General features: G+C 43.2%; 1 pseudogene; it reads right to left on the reverse strand.

Annotated features, from left to right (window-relative positions):
* Window positions 1-530: 530 nt before the first annotated feature.
* On the reverse strand, window positions 531-3,826 carry LOC137743013 (protein ADP-ribosyltransferase PARP3-like; annotated as a pseudogene).
* Window positions 3,827-21,060: the final 17,234 nt, after the last annotated feature.

A 21,060-nucleotide genomic window follows, 5' to 3' on the forward strand; every position in this document is an offset into this window, starting at 1 on the left:
AATTAAGAAAATGCACCTAAATCCGCAACGTCCGCCTAGGTCGCGACTTTGACTTTCATATTGCATTTTAATTTTTCAAAAAAAATGTAAAAAGATTTGTTAAATACTTGGATAAAAACTCATTATATGCTTGTTCTTCATATATTCAATATATTCTAGAACTTTATAATTTATGTCATTTTATTTTGTAATGCATGTATAATATATTATTATGTGTTTCTTTTAAATGTTATCAAGTATTTATTTACAATATATAATATATTTACTTAAATCCGCTTTCTCCGTTTAAACCCCGTCTAGACATTAAACCCCAACCTGCCGCTCGACTAGCACCTAACCTTGTGACAATGATACGCCGATGATTGCCTGTAACGCCGATCAGCTCGGCTGAGCTGGGTCTGAAGTCGCTCATCTCAGACTACTACATAACACCTTTGATCAGACCGATTTTATGTACACATACGTGTACGGCTGCACACACAGATTTACATTGAGGTAAAGAGTAAAAAATAATTTAAATGTTTCGTAATAAAGTAGAAGTATGCCACCTTCGAGGCTTCAGATACATATATGCTTTCACAGTTCAAAGATGCCGAGAAACACCATTAGTACATTGACTGGAAAGATTTGTAATGACATGACGTTACATACAACAAGGTTCATCTGCAATTCTTTCCCATTCCATCCAAAAGACGGCATAAGAAAAGGTCAAAAAGGTCTATACAACGTTGTACTCTGTTTCCTCGGCTTTACTTCCAGCCGCCCTTCACTCCTCCGGCTCCTCGCTGAATCCTTCTCTTCATACTTCACTGCCACCAAGAACCTTACGCTTACCTGAAACAAAAGAAAACAGAGAAGCACGACTCGAAAACTTAACTGCGACAGCCCTCTGTCGAGTATTGATACCTGTTTCGGACCATAAACATCATACTTACTATCTCAAGGTACCAGGCGGCCACAAGGAACTTTAATGTCGTCTTGCCAGAGAAAGTGCTCCGATTCATCAGTTTTCTTCCTCCCCAAGCCTTTAACTCCTACTTTCTTCTCTTCTAAAGACTTGATATCCTTCGTCATTGAACTGCACTCCGTTTGAGTTAAAACTGAATGTAAACATCTCACAGAATTTGAATTTAAACCATATTCTCGGATTATACCTCGGGCGGGGTCTTAACCTCAAGTGATTTGGTCTCCCTGAGAAGCAACAGCTAAAACCAAGAATCCTTCTGGTCTGTCCACAGCAGTAAACCCGTACCTAGCAGCTTCTGAGGCAGCATCAGAGCACACGATAGCCCCTTCCAAACTGTAAGTCAAAATCCATACATTAGTATACAATTAGAGAACATCAACCACATTAAATCATGCCGACATAGGACTTGTAAGTTGTAACTACAATACCATATAGCCTGGAACAGGGAGAGAGCATATTGCAGGCAAGAAACCCTTATGCAAGTGCCTCAACATATTTGAGCTCCATGTTCTGCACACGAAAAACCAAAAGTAGGGTAAAATCCTCGTTTTTGTTCAAGCTTTGCAGAAGTACTACGAATTATTATTCTTTGTAACACGTGGGATGTTATCTTATTACTATCATGTAAAGTTCTTTTTAAGTCTTCACTAGGTTACCAGCTGCTCACCCTATCGAAGACTGTTACATTTCAAATTTGCCTTGTTTCTAGGTTTGCAAGTGCTTATTCATGTAAAGAAACTAATTGTTCGAAGGAAAGAAAAGGAAAGAAACAAGAATAGGCATCTTACCACACCATAAGAGGACTTTGTCCGGCAACTCCTTTATTTCGTCCAGAGATGGGCTAGCACTTGACTCGATGACAAATATGTTATCGACAGAGACCCCTTACTCCTGAAAAGAATTTGTGATCACTACCAGCGCAAGTTGTCAATTTGTATAGGTGTCTAGAAATCATACATTATAATGATTTCAAAACTGTTATAAACATGCGTCCTTACAACATCTCCAACTTTGACAGGTTCGCAGGTCTTCTCCATGTACTTCAAGATCATCTTGTAGTCATCAGATTCCTTATCCATCAGACAAGGGGTCATCAAGGGTAGAACCACCCATGTCTCCTATGAGACGTGAAGCTACGTTTATGTCTCAAACAGTTTCAAGTGCAGCTGCAGCCTGCAAGTTTGGCCCAAAATGATTTCTCGGCGAAGCGGACATTTCCAGTATCAAATAAGTGACATATGATTTGGTTCTGCTTACATTATCTGCAAGTTCCTGATGGTCCTTGAAGATAAAAGGCCTAGTAGAGTGCATGAGGGTGAACCATCTCTGGCTAAAATCTGACCAGACAGCCACAGCCTTCGGTCCTGCATCCTTCATTGATTTCAGTGTCTCCACGAAATTCTGGAGAACCTCCTCACCTGAATGCACACCTTTTTCAGTACGTCAAAGGGGCGACAAGGGCACAAGGAGGATGTTCGAGGAAGTTCCTTACATCGTTTTAGATGGACGTCGGAAAGCATCCCCATTGGAAGTTCGGGTGGGTCATATCCCATCTCCATCAAAACATATCTACATTTGAAACAGCTGGTTTGAGGACTTCAGAGTAAAAAGACAATAGATAGTCAAATAACTGGAAACCGAACCATACTTGTAAATCTCTTGACTGCATAAAACCTTCATGAAATTTGCAACCATGGGCTCAAGTTTGCAATGTGTGGCAGCAACTCCCAATTGGCGAAGGCCAAGCCCTCCATGCCTCACATCAACTCCATCGTCCTGTTCAGAATAACAAAAATTTCATATGGCAGAATAACACTCCAAACAAAAGGAAATGAGTAGCGGTACCATGATTCAGTAGCGGAACCAAGACGCAAGCATACTCCCCAGCCTAAGGTACCTTGGAGATATCTCAGTATCCTCTTTATAGCAACAAAATGAGATTCCAGAGGAGAGTACATAAATTGACAGACTTGGTTGATTGAATATGCAATATCTGGACGGCTGAAAGTCAGATATTGTAATGTACCAACAATGCTTCTGTATAGAGTAAGATTGGAGAAGGTTGAGCTGCCATGATTCAATAGTTTTTTTATTGGGATGACAAGGAGTTATACATTTTTTGCAATGAAACATAGCTGTCTTAGTTAGAAGATCTTGAACATACTTGGTTTGGTGAACAAACATGCCTCGAGATTGATAGTCAATTTGCAACCCCAAAAAATAGTGAAGAAGCCCTAAATCTTTCATGTCAAACTCCCTTGTCAATTGAGACACCACAGTTTGTATACATTCATCATTATCACCAGTTAGAATAATATCGTCCACATAAAGCAGCAACACAATAATAGACTTGCCATCATGTTTAACAAATAAGGAAGGGTCAACAAAGGATGATTTAAAACCTAATGACAGTAGAAAGGAGGTAAACCTATCATTCCAAGCTTGAGGAGCTTGTTTGAGGCCATAGAGAGATCGTTCCAATTTGCATACATACTCAGGATGGTCTTTGTCAATGAAAACCTTTGGTTGTGACATATAAACCTCTTCATCAAGGAAGCCATGTAAGAATGCGTTCTTGACATCAAGTTGTTTGAGTTTCCACCTTTTGGTTGCAGCAAGAGACAATATTACCCTAACTGTGGTTGGCTTGACTACCGGACTGAAGGTTTCATGATAGTCTAAACCAGCCTCTTGAGAGTAACCTTTGGGTACTAATCTAGCCTTATGCCTTGCAATGGTACCATTGGGATATCTTTTGATCTTGTAAATCCACTTGCATCCTACCAAGTTCTTATTGGGAGGCAAGGGAACCAAGGACCATGTATGTTGTTGAAGAAGAGCATTTATTTCCTCACTCATAACCTTTTACCATTAAACTGACTTTGATGCTGCAGTGAACGAAGTTGGTTCAATATCTGGATCTAAATGTAACATAGTATGAAAAGCTTGTTTCTTTTTGACAATTCCAGACTTGGATCTTGTCTGCATGGGATGATTGTTGGTTAAAGGAAGATTCACAAACTATAAATCTGGAGCCTAAGAGACTGTTGTATCTGGATGTAACTCATTTGTGTTTGCATATAATTTAGAAGACCTTGAAGAAGCTGAAGTGGAGCTTGATGTTACATTAGATGAGTCAGAGACAAGATCACTAGTGTTGAGAGTAAAGGACTGAGTAATAGGTTGTGCAGCATCCAATGATGGAACAAAGACATGTGGGAAATGAATGGGAATAATTTGAGTATTGATGCGAAAATTACTTAACACACAAATTAAACCCTCTTGTTGACAATTGTAGTAGATATGTAAGTAGGGATCGTTCTTAAACCGGGGATTAGGAGGGATTGCTAAACACTCTAAACTGACTCAAAATCGTAAAAACAAAGTTTAAACACTAAACTAGACTCAAAGAATGCAAAACTAAACTATAAAACACCAAAACAAACCAAAAGACTCAAAACAGCAAACAAACACTCAAAACTGCCTTAAAAACACTTTCTGGGCAGTTTTGAACACTATACTCAAATCTGGACGAAATTAAGTTATCACTTGACTCAAAACACTTAAAAACATCAACTAAATTGATTTCTAACTAATCTAACACTTTAAATTAATGGGGGAATTGGTTTTGACGAAAATTAAGTAAATTAAGACAAGGACAAAGAAAACAGATTCTTTAGACTAAATTAGGTGAATTGATGAATGATGGGCTAACTAGAGGGTTCTTCTCCACACATGACACACTTGCATTCAAATTGATTTCCAATTGCTTCTTTCAATAAATCATGAAACTCAATACCCCAAGTTAACCGTGAACAGCACTTTTTTAACTTTCAAGTTTTCCTTAAGTTATTGAATTGGATGGGAATGCGCATACAACAACTCAAAACATTCTCTAAAAGTCCCTTACGTGAAAAGCACAATAAAGGTACAATCAAAGATCATTAAGTTTCATGAAAACTATAGGTATTGACGAGGCAATTGTTACTATGAAAAGCATGAAACTTTTACCAAGAATTCACTTAACGCGATCGTCGATAAACGACCTCCACTACTAGCAAATATAAGGTTATAACTATTAGGTGAAATTCCCTTATATTTTAGCTTCAAATCCCTGCATGAAAAACTAAGTGGCCACCTTAATCAACACACAAGAATGAGTTATCAATCAAACAGTTAAGCAAATTGAATTCACAACTTATGAAATAACAATTGGATGTAATCAATTCATCTTGCAAGCATAATCATGGTATTGAATAGCCCCCTAGCCAAAAGGCTTAGTTCCTCATGTTCACAAAACAAAGGAAAACAGATTTATACATTGTAAATATAAGAAAGAGAACACCTAAATACTCCAACGATCTAATGTTTAATAGCTAGAATCTTCAAGCAATCTTCTTCCTCTCCTTTGCTACGGCACAAGAGGTTCTGGTGAGTTTAGGGGGTTATGGATGATGTAGAATGATGGATTTAGGTTTGGGATGGATGTAGGGGACGGCAAGGGTTGGTTTTGGGCAGAAATTATGGAGAATGGTGAAGTATGGATGTGTTAGAGGGATGGGATGATTTTCTGGCGTGAATGGTGAATGAATCCCCCCTTGTGGCTGCAACAAGGATGTTTATTAATAGGATTTCAGGAGTTAAAACCCTAGGTTATTTAGGTAAATAGAAATTAAGTCAAAAGCTTCTAGAAATAGGAAATCAAATCAGAAATTTAAAGGAAACTAATTAAAAGTTGCGGCAATGGCATAAAACACAAAAGGAATGTGTTTTAATGCAAGGAAATAGGAAAGAACCATCTCCCTTGCACGGCAAGGAAGAGGAAAGGTCAAGGGAGGTGCAGATGTGATATAGGAAAGGTTTAAATGTCCTAAAACTAAAGGAAACAAAGTTCCCTTGCACGGCAAGGGATGATGAGAAAGGGGAAGTTGACATGGTGCACGGCAAGGGAAGGAAAAATGCAAGAGACCTTTGTTTTGTGCCCTAGAATGCATATGAAGTCTTCAAAGTGTTTGGGACATAAGGACAATTAGAATTTAGGAAATGTCAAACCAAGATAGGAAACCCTGGGCTTAACTTTCCTACTTCAAGTAGGAATCCTTGTGTGATTAGGAATCCTCGTCCAACTAGGAATCCTCATGTGAGTGGGAAACCTCCTTCAATTTGGAAACCTTCTCGTGATAGGAATCCTTGTCGACTTCAAGTCTTCAATTATGTCCAATCCTTGTGCTCCAAGCATGTGATGATCATTCCAAGCCCAATTTTGCTCCAAAAGGCACCAAAATGCATCTTTTCACCAACTCCATCATATGAACCTGAAAACACACAAAAGAAGCATAAAGGACTAAAATAACTAAGGAAACACAACGTAAATGCACGAGCACAAGCCAATTAAGTCGCATAAATATGCTCCTATCAAGTATGGTGAAAAGTATTGTTTTGAACCATAGAAGGAGAAGACAACTTCAAGGATTTGGTACCAGAGGACTTAGACAAATGAGTTGTGGTATGTAACTGTTGACCCTAAAAATTACAAAGCCTACGCGGCGCGCAGGTCGAATAACTAATAAGCTAACTAAGTCCTTCATTTGAATGCTGGGCGTGTTAACTTGTCGACCGAGGAGTAAAATTCGTTGATGTCACGTTGAGCGCGTTGTTGACTCCTTTATCTTGCGACTACGACCGAGGAAGGAACACTCTCGGTCTTTGGGTTCTAGAGCCTGAAGACAAGGCTGCTAGTTCTGCGAAGTTCAATATCAAATTCGGCTCTTAGGGTGCCGAATGTAGTAACTTGATAACACCTCACTTTGCCCAGAAGGCTAATGAGATGACCTCTGCCACTAAGGATTCAAAAATCCTTCTCGACTGAGACTTGGATAGATAACCAGTCGACCTCGACACAGTGCTGTTTATCCAAATTGAAGGTGCTTCGGGAACGGCTGATTCTACGGAAAAAGTGCTGTTTATCCAAACTGAAGATGTTCGCCGGTTGCATTCACAGTGCTGTTTATCCAAACTGAAGGTGTGTCGGCTGGGGAAAAGAAAATAAAAATCTTAAGATGTTGAGAGGTTTTGTCCAGGGCAATTGTGTGTTGAATTGAAGATCCTTAATTGTTGCATGACTTTTTGTATTTATAGCACCAGCTCATTGAGATCGAATTAAACCTCTATCTGGATTGGGAGTCCTTGCCCCATTCCAGCTTTGCTTCAAACAACCCTACTCCCATTAGGACTTTGAACTTACCCCCCTTCGGGGCTTTATTCATTGCTGGTCAAGAATCCTAATTATACCAGGACTTCCTCAACCCTCTTTGTTTATCTGGACTACTCCTTCTTGCGATAGGACTCGACCATCCCTACTAAATGGCCCGGGATCATCAGGCGGCCCATAGTATCTTGACCTAGCTTTGGGCCAAGCACAAACCTACACTCGGCCCAACAATATTATTTTGGGCCCAAACATTGCCCCCTCGCTTCTGAGGTCATTGACTGCCAATCTTTGGTCGGATTTCGACCTTGAAGAAGCGGAAACATCTTTTGCTTTTTGGACTTAACTGTTCTTGATAACCATTACCATGCACATTTATGGGATATGATTGCATTATCCTCGTTACTCCCGATGTACAGCCACGTGTCGAATCTCTGCCAATCCTAACAACTTTCAATTATGGCCCTCGAAAACGTGCGCCCGTCGAAGCGTCTCTTCCTCATTAATGCATTAAAACCGCCGCCGCACGCAATCGTGCGTCCCAGATCCTTGAAAACCTCGATCCTATCCTTGAAGGTTCCCAAAATATCCAAAATGATTGGCCATTTTCGGGTTAATTTTCCCCCAAATTCAAACTAGTGCTTTCGAATACCAAACGCTTGATCTTCCTTCTGAAACACCTATAAATACCTGAACTCCCTTTATTTGTACTCACGTTTCTAGAAACCTTCACAAACTCTCTCAACCATTTTGCTTTCTAAGTCCCAGAAAACAAATTCCTGCTCCCGAAATCCTCTCCAAGCATTTTCCAAATTTCAAGATGAGTCTAAATACCTTTATTTCCAAGCTTAGCGACGAATGCAGCAAATGCAAGAGCTTCATTGATCGGAACGACATCAAGACTCTGCGTTTCGAAGGTGACCTGAGCACTACCCACCAATTCCTAGGGCCGCTCTTCAAGTATGTGGTTCTTTCATCAATCACTACTCTCTTCAAGGCTCATTGCCTGACACCCTTGATGCAAGGGTTTGACTGGTCCAAATGGGACCTATTGAGGCCCCAAGGTGCCTGGCCCACGACCAACGCCAACTGGGTGGCTTGGGTCGTCCGAATGGAAAACTTCTTTGGCGAGAGTGGAAGACCCTTGGTATCTATGACGCCCTCAAGCTCTCGACCATGAAGCTAACCATGGATAAGGAGCTCCTCATGGCAGGGTTGAGTTTCTGGTGCTCGGCCACCAACATCATGGTCCTTCCTTTTGGCCTTCTCGGCCCCACTATGCTTGACGTCTCGGCTATTCTCGGGACTCCTCCATCTGGGATCCCGATAGATGCGGCTCTTTTTGGGAACCAGTCGAATCTCGATCTTAAGGCGCTCTTCGAAGATCGAGCTGTCGAGACACTGAAACGAGATGACCGAGAGCCCTCGACAGAAGAAGTTCAGAAGTTACACAAGAACTTTTTTAACTACAACACCCTCATCCTTCACTTCGCTGGCCGAGGTGAGGAGAGTCTTAGGAAGGGAAAACATGAAGCCTTCCTATTCTACTGGTACAACAAATTCATTTGTTGTACCAGGTCGAACAAATGCTTAGTCAAGAACATGCCAGTGGCCGAAGCCCTGGCTAGTGGTCACACCCTGGCGCTTAACTCGGTCGTTCTCGCCAACCTTTTCCGCTGCTTGGCCGAAGTGACCATTGGAAAAATCGACGCAAACCAGAATGGTCCTCTCTGGGTCTTCTAACTCTGGCTACAAGTTTATTTTACCACCCTTCGACAGGATGTCGCTGCCTTCCAACCCACTATTTCGCTCGGCCTTCAACTAGCATCTCGGCCGCCACTTCCTCACCAGGCAGAAAAAGTCTTCAAATACCTCTTTGGCCTAGAAGTTCTCTCCGACGACGAATTCCTGGTATGTCATCGTCGAATTCAGGCTTCCATCATCATCCTAGGATGATAGTGAAGATGCTACACTTCACCAGCATTGGGGGTCGATCGTGTTGGCACGTGACCTTCCCCTTGGCTGGGATCCTCGCCGAGCCAGCTGGGAAGTCTACCACCCCCATTTCACGACCAACCAACTCGGATATCTTTAAGGTTGTCCGATCCCCCTACTCACTTCCCGTTCCCTCCTCAACCGAGTGCGCCTTTTTGGCTCATCAGAGAGGGAGTGCAGAGATTCCAAGAAGGAGTTTCAGGATCGGTGAAAAACATTCCGCCTCCGACCAGCTCTCCCTGAATCTCTTGGCACAGACACCTTTGGTGACTGGTGGGAAGAATACACCGGAGCCTTCTTTGGGGCTGCGGTAGAAAACATCATCGACATACTTTTCGATGATCGGCCAAAGAGAATCTCTGCCTCTCAATCCATAGAGCCGGCACGAGGTAGACAACTACTATTTTCTCCTATTTTTTTCCTCAATTTATCACTACCCCTTTTCTAATGTGATCCTGTGTTCATAGATTGCAGGTCGTTGAAGAGGGTGGATGTGGTCGCTGTGGCGGCAGCCAAGAAAAAATCGATCCCTTCCTTGAAGGTTAAAACCACCGAGCGAGCTTCGCCAATAAAACAACCTCATTAGGGCGCCGAGATGGTAGATGACATTCCCCGCCCTTTAAAACGCGTCAAGACAGTGGTGAAGAAGGGGAAGTGAGAGATTCATGTTATCTCCAGCTAGACCACGGAGTCGACCGCTCCTGTCGTCTCTCCTGTCGTCCCTATTGTCCAGGCCCTGGTGGGCCAACTACCCCCGGCCGTACCAACGACCGGGTTTACGGTCGAAACGGCTGCTGCTCCAGCTGTGGTTTCGGAGCCGGTCTTTGCGCCTGTCTTGGAGGAAACGACCGCACTTGCCGAGGCATCCCCTATCCAGCGACCAATAATTATTTTGGAAGATGTATGATTCCATTGCTCATGATCCTTGTTTTATCTGATTTTTGAATCGTAACAGCTTTTATTTCAGGATGATGAGGACGACAAGAGCGACGAAATTCCGCTGGAACGTTGCCCCCGACCAACCAACCTTTCTCCTGTCCATCCTCCTCCTGTGGTCGGGGTAGCTGTCCATCCGGATCTTCCTATGGCCGACCGTGGGAAGAGGCCTTTGGTCGAGCTTGAGGCGACGGTTGAAACGCCGCTTCATCCACAAGATGAAGACCTTAACATTCCTCCGCAAGAAGTCACCTCGACCTTTGTAAGGCTCGCTCTTCTTCCTTTATCAATTTTATTATGATACATCTGAACCCAGGACAATATTAAATGTCAGGTGCCCGAACGTTCATTTCATCGACAATTTTATGCGCTGAGAGGTATTGTCTACATTTCCTGGCCACCTCAGTGACCATCAAATGTAGATAACTTTCATCGGCCGCGTGAATTGAGAACCGGTCTTAGGCACTGGCTCGGCCATTAAGTTTTCTAGGTTTGAGCAATGAACCAGAGGGCATGGCCAAGGTCTCCTCCCAGTAGGTCTAGAAACACATTCCCTTTGTTATGCATTCCATCTACTTTTCCTTTTTCCTTACGGATTTTCCTTTATGTGCAGCCTTTGTGGGAAGTTAAGCTCGATGCTCTTTTTAAGAGTACGACTGATGGAGTCGGCTCCTCTGCTGCCCCTGTTGAACCAGTGCAGGCCGTGCCTGAGGCCCAAGTTTTTGTTAAGCTACAAGAGCTTCTGTCCCTCTCCGCCTCCCAAGTCCTCCAATGCAAGGGTCTTGACTCCGTTGGGGAGTTCTTGAACGACCTTGCCAATGGCTGTTTTCTGAGCACGGAGAATATCGCTTATCTGACTGACTTTCTGGAGCGGACTCGGCAACACTTCACTATTTTTGAACAAGCTTTGCAGGCCGAGGACGACTTGAAGGTGGCCAAGATTACGCATGAGACTGGCCGGGCAGAGGTGGAGTCGATAAAAGCAAAGAATGCACAGCTGACCGAGTTTGATCGTCGGATCTCCGAGCTTCAGCATCAGATTGCTGAGCTTCAATAGCAAAGGTCCGCTGCTGCTTCAGAGCTTGAGAGGGACTTCGAGGCAAATAGAGCTCGGCTTACGGCTTTCGCTGCCGGTGTAAAACACATCCAGCAATTGTAGCTTAATAAGAAGACGAGGCAGGCTGAGATAATTTTGAGCGAAGTGAGGTGGCTGGAGTTGAAAGCTGCCCCGAGGCTTTCCTCCCTTCGACCCCTTAGAATTTTTAGAAGCCTTTTGAATGTATCTGTTCACCCCCTTTCATGAGTTTAATACAATGGTACTTTTTAAAAAATTTTCCATTAATCGGCAATTTATGAATTAAACTGGTCCGATCTTTGAGATGATACACCCCCTTGCTGAGAACTTTGTGAACAATGAATGGTCTTTCCCAATTCGACGACCATTTGCTAAACCTGGGGTCATTAATCCCAATAGGCAACACCGTTTGCCAAACTAATTCTCCTTCGCTGAACGTTTTTTGTCTGACGCGTTGGTTATAAGCTTGCTCGATAATTTTCTTCTGTGCTATTAATAAATTACCCATGTCGATCCGATTTTCTTCCAAGTCTTCTAATTCTTGTCGCATAGCTTGACTATACTCGGCACTAAACAAACTACTCTGCTCGATCACTCTTAATGAGTTTATATTTAGCTCGACTGGTAACATAGCATCATGTCCATAAGTTAACGCGTAAGGAGTCGTTCCGGTGGCCGACCGAGGTGAAGTTCGGTATGCTCATAATGCTTCGTTTAACTTTAGATGCCACATCCCATGCCTCTCTCTTACCATTTTTTTGAGAATACCGATCAACACTTTATTGTTTGCTTCGGCCTGCTAGTTTGCCTGTGGGTAATACGGCGTAGACTGTTCAAGTCAGATATTCAGACTTGCCGTGTATTCCCTAAACCTGTCGGCTGTGAAGATTGTGCCATTGTCGATTATGATCGTTTCTGGCACGTCGAATCTGGTCACAATATTTTCCTCTACGAAATTGCAGACTTTTTTGGCTGTTAATTCGGCATATGATTTTGCCTCGACCCACTTAGTGAAGTAATTGGTTGCTACTATTATCCATGCGTGCTTTGCCGCCCCCGACGATTGTGTGATTTTGCCGATTACGTCCATTACCCATCCCCTGAACGGCCATGGTTCAGTAACTGAGTGGAGTAATTCGGCCAGGGCTCTCTGTACTGGTCCATGAATCTGACACGGTATGCATCCCCGTGCATATTCGATGCAATCTTTTAATATACTTGGCCAGAAGTAACCGTGTTGTCGAAGCAACCAGCGCATTTTGCGTCCTGATTGGTGAGCTTCGCAAATTCCTTTATGTACCTCAACCATTGCTTGGGCAGCCTCCTGTGGGCTGATGCACAATAATAGTAATCCATCCTTACCCTTTCGGTATAATTCATTTTGGTATGACACGTAATTCGTGGTGTGGACCCTTGTTCTCCAGTCGTGTTTCCCATCGGGGTTATCGAGGTATCGTAAAATCGTCTTTCTCCAATCACCTGGTAGTGTCTCGACGACACATACTTCTACGGGGTCTCCCCGTTCGAGTAACGATGGTAACGACATCACCCTTGTGCGTATCACGTGATTGCGCTGGAGAATTTGTTGATTGACCAAGGTTGGGTACGATCGCAGGATTGTGGGTGTTACCCGGCTTAGCTTGCCCCCTGTGAGTTGTGTTCTGAAGGCGAGTTGGGCGAGTTCGTCAGCGTCCGTGTTTCGAATACGCGAAATATGCTCAAATGTGATCAGTTCAAACGACTCGGCCAAATAGGTGACGACCATGTGATAGGGTGCCAAAGTACAACTCATGCAATGGAACACACCGTTGAGTTGGTTAATTACTAGTTCAAAATCACCGAGGACGAGAACGCGGGATGCTCGTAAATCGTGTAAGACGTGAAGGCCGATAATAAGAGCTTTATACTCAGCTTGATTATTTGTACAGCTGAAATCCAACTTGAGAGAGAAATACCAGCGGTAGTGGTCGGGTGATTGAATGGCAGTACTAACACCAGCCGAGGTCGAAGTACTGGAACCATCGAAATGCATAGTCTAGTGGTTGTCGCGTGTTGTGATTAAGCTGATTTCGATGTCGCTGCCCCCAAAACCATAAGAAGAAGGGTGTTGGGCCAAAAAATGGACGAGAGCTTGGCCTTTGATGGCCTTTTGGGGTACGTATTGTAGACTGAACTCGGATAAAGCTAGTGTCCATTTCCCAATTCAGCCTTTGACGATAGGCCGAGTGAGCATGTAACGAATCACATTGGTTTGGGCAATGACCTACGTAACAGATGGAAGCATGTAGTGCTGAAGTTTGGAGGTGGCGAAAAACAAAGCTAAGCAAAGTTTTTCGACGGGTGAATAGTTGAGCTCCGGCGAATTCAGATTATGGCTGAAATAAAAGATAGCTTGTTCAGGGCCAACATTGTTATCTTGCGTGAGGAGACAACCAATGGACTCAGCGGCTGCCGAACTGTACAGTTTGAGAGGTTTGCCGCGACAAGGTGAAACTAGTACGAGTGGTATGGAAAGGGACACTTTGATTTGCGTAAATGCCGTTTGATGCTCTTTGCGCCATTCAAACTTGTCGGAATCCTTAAGTTTGAGGAGCGTAGAGAATGTTTTCATTTTGCCTGCCGAATTAGCGATGAAGCGGTGGAGAAAATAGACCTTCTCGAGCAATGACTGGAGCTGCTTCTTGGTTGTCGGGGGTGGAGCGCTAATGATTGCGCGAGCTTTATTTTCGTCGACTTCAATGCCGCGATGGGGCACCAAAAACCCTAAAAAATTACCTGCCGATACACCAAAGGCGCACTTGGCCGAGTTCATTTTTAGATTATGCTTGCGCATGCGGAGGAATGCTTGTTGAAGATTTTCCAGGTGCGTTCGGCGGCTTTTCGATTTCACCACCACATCATCGATATAAACTTCAATCGTACCGATCAAAAATTCGAAAGATAGAACGGGGCCGTTATCTGCTTTGGCCAAAAATTCAATTAAGTTTATGCCGGAATGTGGCTGCTTGGCAATGGTGTACCAATGGGCTAGCAGACATTCCATTGTTGATGAAATCGCGGCCTGACGCCTTTCTTGTTTGGTGGCGTCAATCATCGGCATCGGTAATTAAATCTGCCAAGCCGAGTCTCGTCGAATCCTGTTGGGCAGTCTTGGTGCCTACCTCGATAGCTTTCTGTACTGAAATTCTGGTCAGCCGTCCATCTTCTTTAAAACCCTGGAGGGTGATATAGCCGACGTGATCGTCGTAATAGCAAGCCTAAATCATGTTGGCCTCAAATGGCTGATTATCGGTTGGGTGCACTACGACCGATTTACCGTCCCAAAAGATGAGAACTTGGTATAGTGATGAAGAAATGCAACTGGTTTGGTGGATCTAATCGCGACCGAGCAATGCATTATAGTCAGTCTTGGAGTCAATTATAAAAAATGTCGTCATGTGGTGACGATCGACAACGCTGACTTCCAACAGGAGCACTCCTTTTGGTCTGAGACTTGCTGCCGATGAAGCTGCTCATTGTTATCCATGACGGGATAAGCTTGTCATCAGAATGGCATAATGCCTTCATGACGGACATCGGCATGATGTTGACTGTGGCTCCACAGTCGACAAACACCTTAGAAATATGAAATCTTTCAATATGAGCCGTGACATATAACGGCTTTAGATGTTGGAGATTAACCGAGGGGGAACGGGGAAATAGTTCAGCCAAGGCTGCCTTAAGGTTGTTGCCTTTTCGGACTTCCCCATCGTTGTCGTTATCGACGAAATCCACTTATGTTGCTTCTTCGGCAACTACGTCCCCATCTAAGAAATTTGACTGATGGGTGCTTGGTTGGAACTCTGCCGGTAGGACATGGACCATACTGATTTCCATATGTTCGAGGACCAAGGGACCCATCGGGTCGTGGTCGTCATCTTCCAGAGAAGTAATCATAGTATCAGTCGTTGGAGTGTCTTCAATCGGACTTTTTAGTGCCTCGACACGAACCGACTCTTGAGGCATATTGACCGAATCTATCTTATTCTGGTTACCTTCCTCGAACGCGTTTACTGCCGAAGACTTATTTCGTTCTTGTAGTACTTTATGAGCTTGTTCTTTGTAGGCGATGCGGGCGTTCCTTGTGTCTAGATACGCGTCTAAACGCGCCACCCGGGTTTCCTCATCGGTCGTAAGGACGAAAAGAGATACAGCCGACAAAACTTCGAAATGATATCGCAAATGCTGAAGGTCTTCGAGTGAAAAAGGTAATTCGGCGGTGTCGATATCTGTGTAGGGATCGACGTCAAAGTCGAGGTCCCAAGCCTCCCGTATATGCTGGAACCTAGTTTTCATTCCTGGGTCGGAAGTTTTTTGGATAATTTGCTCGGCATCAGGGCAAGTTAGTGCTAGGTCGAGAGTTTCCTGACACGCTTTGGGTAGTCCGTACAAGTCATTGGCGGAATATTTCTTGTGAAACTCCCGCATGTACTCCAAGGATTCACCGAGGAATGGAGGGTGCAGATTGCGCCGTACCTTGACTAACGGTTCTAGCGGTGGTAACGGAGAACGTTTCCTTTTGGCCTCTTGTCTAAAATGCTCGAGACGAGCTCTCGTCTCCCCAGGTCGAAGAAGGAGCTTGATGTGTTTCTTAGACTCTTCAATGGTGGTCTCAAAGTCACGAACAACTCCTTTTTCCCTTCGAGTAATTCGGTCATGATAATCGGGGTCGGCCGATTGTCAACGCTTTCTACGGCCTCTTTTGGCTGCCACCGGTAGTAGAGTTGGCCTGTGCTTCTTGTCGTTGAGCCATGCAATCTATCAGCTGGCGACGACGTGTTTGAGATTTAGACAACGTTGTATATAGGCTGGTTGGAGAATTGTAACTGTACCAACGTTGGTCTCGTGGCTTGGGCGGTTTGAAAGTTTTTCAATCGACTGACGAGCCTGAACTATTGGCATTGCGCGAGTAATAATCCTCATTATAGAATGGTGCGTCAAAGTCGAGACGCCGCCTGACCGGGGCCTGGTCCTGGTCTTTTGTTTGTACCTGTGGGCCTAGTCTCTCAAACACTTGGCATCGTGGACCATTACTTGGTTCCTTTGGCGATTTTGTAAAGGTCATGGATGGTGGGCCTAAAGTTGGAGCCGAAGATGTCCTCTTTTTAGGTTCAACTGGTGTTTTACAATGGTCGCATAAAACCATTGATTCATGAGTTTCTTTGGAACTCGAACGTGTTATAGGTTCATCGATGGCCAGCCCAAAGGGCTCCGTAGGTGGTGCATTTGAAAAGAAATCAATCTTCAGTCTTGGTTGACCATTCTGCTTACGGACATGCTGCACCGGGACGTATTCGACCTTCCTTTTTCCTCTGTTTTGAGGGAGATGAGCATCCACCATACCAATTGTTGTTGAGGGGAAGGGATTGATGTTGACCGCCATCTGTTTCTTCGGGAATTTTAGTTTTCCTTTCTCGATCCAATTTTGAATCGTGTCTCGGAATACAACGCAATTATTAGTGGCATGCTTGTTGGAATTATGATACTTGCAATATGTTTTGCCTTTCAATTCTTTAGCCTTAGGGATGTTGTGTCCTGGCCGAAGTTTGATGATTTTTGCTACCAACAATTGGTCGAAAATTGCATCAGCCTTGGTGATATCGAAAGTGTAAACTTTTGTTGTTTTACTCATCTCTTCGGCGGCCGAGCAGGTCTTGGTGTCTTTGGGACTAACTTGAGCTAATGCCTTGCAGACGTAAGGTTTATCTATCACTATCTCGGCCGCGTCCACACTAGCATACTAGGTGTCCTCGTTTTCAGCCACTGTATAGCTAACCGTGGGATTCTTATATAATGTTCCCCGGGATGGTGACTTCGATATCTTCTCTTCTCGGAGCAAATAATCATGCTGCTCAACATGTTGAGCAAGTTCATACATATCTCGAATATTTGCCCCCAGAAACTTCTTTTTGTATTCCATGTCCAAGCTGTTTAGGGTAATTATGATGAATTCAACTTCAGGGAGAGGTACTCGGCACCAATTCCTGGCCGACTTGAACCTTGTTAAGTATTCCATTGGGGATTCGTTGGATGCTTGAGCCATCTTAGCCAACGATGAGACGGACATTTCTATCCCTGGTCGATAGAATTGTTCATGGAATTTCTCGACCAATTTCTCCCAACTCTCTACGGAGTTTGGTGGGAGGTTAATGTACCAAGCGAAAGCTGACCCTGTCAGTGAAAAGTTGAACAACCGTAGTTTATGGAAGTCACTATTGACGTCTCCACATTGCGCCGTGAACCAAGCCATATGTTCTAACAAGGATAAGGACGATTCTCCGACGAATAGATTGAAATTGGGGATCTTGAAGCCTCACGGGTATTTGAACCTTTCTACATAAGCCGGGTATGGATGGATGAATTTTGGGAACTTCGACCCCTTTTTTAGGGCCGAGTCGATCATTCTTTGGACATCGGTCACATTAACGAATGCTGCTTCTCCTCCCTGGCTTGGTCCATCAAATCTATTGCCTGATCCGCCTCTTTTCTTGAAGTCAATGTTGACCCTAAAAATTACAAAGCCTACACGGCGCGCAGGCTGAATAACTAATAAGCTAACTAAGTCCTTCGGTTGAATGCGGGGCGTGTCAACTCGTCAGCCGAGCTTGGCCGAGGAGTAAAATTTGTTGATGTCACGTTGAGCGCGTTGTTAACTCCTTTATCTTGCAACTGCGACTGAGGAAGGAACACTCTCAGTCTTTGGGTTTTAGAGCCTGAAAACAAGGCTGCTAGTTTTGCGAAGTTCAATATCAAATTCGGCTCTTAGGGTGCCGAATGTGGTAACTTGGCAACACCTCACTTTGCCCAGAAGGTTAATGAGATGACCTCTGCCAATAAGGATTCGAAAATCCTTTTCGACCGAGACTTGGATAGATAACCAGTTGACCTCGACGCAGTGCTGTTTATCCAAACTGAAGGTGCTTCAGGAACGGCTGATTCTACAGCAACAGTGCTGTTTATCCAAACTGAGGATGTTCGCCGGTTGCCTTCACAGTGTTGTTTATCCAAACTGAAGGTGTGTCGGCTGGAGAAAAGAAAATAAAAATCTCAAGATGTTGAGAGTTTTGCGTAGGGCAATTGTGTGTTGAACTGAAGGTCTTTAATTGTTGCATGACTTCTTGTATTTATAGCACCAGCTCTTTGAAATCGAATTAAACCCCTATCTGGATTGGGAGTCCTTGCCCCGTTCCAGCTTTGCTTCAAACAACCCTACTCCTATTAGGACTTTGAACTCACCCCCTTTCGAGGCTTTATTCATTGCTAATCGAGAATCCTAATTGTACCATGACTTCCTCGACCCTCTTCGTTTATCTGGACTACTCCTTCTTGCGATAGGACTCGACCATCCCTACTAAATGGCCCGGGATCATCAGGCGGCCCATAGTATTTTGACCCAGCTTTGGGCCAAGCACAAACTTACACTCGGCCTAACAATATTATTTTGGGCCCAAACAGTGACAAAGAAGAAAATTGTGTTTCATCAAATAACACATGTCTAGAAACAATAAACTTGTTTTTGTGCACATCATAACATATATACCCCTTGTACTTGGTAGCGTACCCCAAGAAAATGCACTCCATGTTTTTTGGTTCAAGCTTATTAGATCTATAAGGTTTCATGGAGGGATATATAAACAACCAAAGACTTTTAAATGATCAAGTCTTGGTGGAGTGTGATATAGAACCTCAAATGGAGACTTCATACCAAGAATAAATGTAGGCATCCTATTATAAGATAGGTGGAAGTAGCACATGCATGATACCAAAACCTGGAAGACAAGGAAGCTTGTTGAAGAAGGGTAATGGCTGTTTCAACAATGTGTCGATTTTTTCTCTCGGCCAAGCTGTTTTGTTCAGGAGTATAGGGACAAGACAATTGATGAATAATACCCTTTAGGCTAAGAAATTTTTGAAATTTAGCACTTACATACTCCCCACTACCATCACTTTGTAGAATCTTAACATTTGCAGCAAAGAAGTTTGAAATATAAGCTTGAAATTGCACAAAAATATCAAACACATCAACTTTATTAATGAGCGGAAAGATCCAAGTATATCTAGTACACTTGTCGATAAAGGATACATAGTACTTATATCCTTCTAAAGACATACTAGGGACAAGTCCCCACACATCGGAATGAATTACTTCAAAATAAGTGACAGATTTGGAAGTAGATATAGAAAATGGTAACTTGGTGAACTTGCTTTGAGACAAGAAATACATGTGTGTGGACTAGATTTGTCACTAAATGGAATATAAGCTTTACTTAGAGCTGCTTGAACAATGAAGTTGGTAGGATGTCTCAATCTACAATGCCATAGTCTAGAAGAGACTTTCTGTCCAAGAAATGCTGTTGGTGAGGTTGTTGTAGGTTTGATGATAGGGAGAGGATACACTGCATTATTACTCAATCCGTGGAACAACGTTTTCTCGATGACCTTGTCCTGTATAGAAATAGACATCTCATTAACAATGCATCGACAATTGTTGTCCTTACATAATTGATGCATAGACAAAAGATGCTGAGACAATCTTGGAGCATGCATGACATAATTTACTCTAAAATTATACTTGGGAGTAGGAAGAGTAGAATTGCTAATGTGAGCAATACACAAACATTCACCACTAGCTCCAGTAACTGTTTCATTAGAAGGATAAGGTGCTGCAATGTTCAGATTTGACAAATCAGACGTCGTATGATTCATGGCTCCAGAATCCAGAAGCCAAAATTCTTATGCAGGTGTTGTGGGACTGGCGTTGGTTCTAGCATTCATAGCAACATGTGAAGTAGGCACCTCATGTGGAGAATATTATGAAGACTGCATCATATGAGAGGTTGGATATGGAGTTATAGATATTCCAGGATTTTGAGTATGAGTATAATACTAAGGACATGAGAAATAATCTTGTGGAACCTATTGATACTGTGGTGAATGAATGGAATAGTCTTGTGGAGACTGCTGATTTTTGTCAAAACAAGTGGCAACAGTATGCCCCACTCAATGACAAATCTGACATCCACGTTGAAAACAATTTATGGCGGAATGACCATTTTTGTCACAGATGTGTCATTTTTGCATTAGTTGATACCCTTGAGAAAATTGCATTTGATTATCTAAGGAAGGAAACTGTTGTTGAAGAGGAAAGGTTTGACCCTCATACAAATGCTGCTACTGAGAGTGGTTGCCACCGAAGAAAAATTTCTTACCTTTACCCTTGTTCTTAAAATTGTTTACCTTGAACTTGTTAAAGTTGCCAGAGTCAATTTGAGAGACAAATGCATAGGGACCAGGTATAAGCAATTGAGGCATTGTCATTTGAGGAAATGACATTTGCTGAAGTTGTGGCATCTGCTGATATAGGTTTAGAATTGGTGAGTATAGACCTGCAAAATTGGGAGAACCACCAAGGGAAGATGCCGTAGGGACAGACTTAGTACCAGAAGTGCCTCCAGTATTATACATAGAACTGGAAGTATAAGCAAGCATAGTTGACATTAAAGGTACTTGTTTCAACACTTCATCCAAAATTGTTTCTTCAGCTTTGAGTTGAGACCTTAGCTCTTGAAGAGACACAAGATTCTCTCTGCCACGAATAACAGACTTGATGGTATTATATTCAGAGGGAAGCCCATGCAATGCAACAATGATAATATCTTCATAAAAAATGATAACACCCACAGTAGCCGATTGGTCTATAGCATCTTTAATGTGTTGCATATAGTCATCAATGGACTCAGAACCTTTCTTTATGTTTTGAAGATCGATCTTAAGTTGCACAATGTTGGTTCTGGTCATATTAGCAAACCTCTCACACAGATTTGTCCACATTTGTTTGGA

Source organism: Pyrus communis, chromosome 11 (genome assembly GCF_041283825.1).
Source record: "Pyrus communis isolate YQ-2024b chromosome 11, ASM4128382v1, whole genome shotgun sequence".
NCBI classification, from domain to species: Eukaryota; Viridiplantae; Streptophyta; class Magnoliopsida; order Rosales; family Rosaceae; genus Pyrus; species Pyrus communis.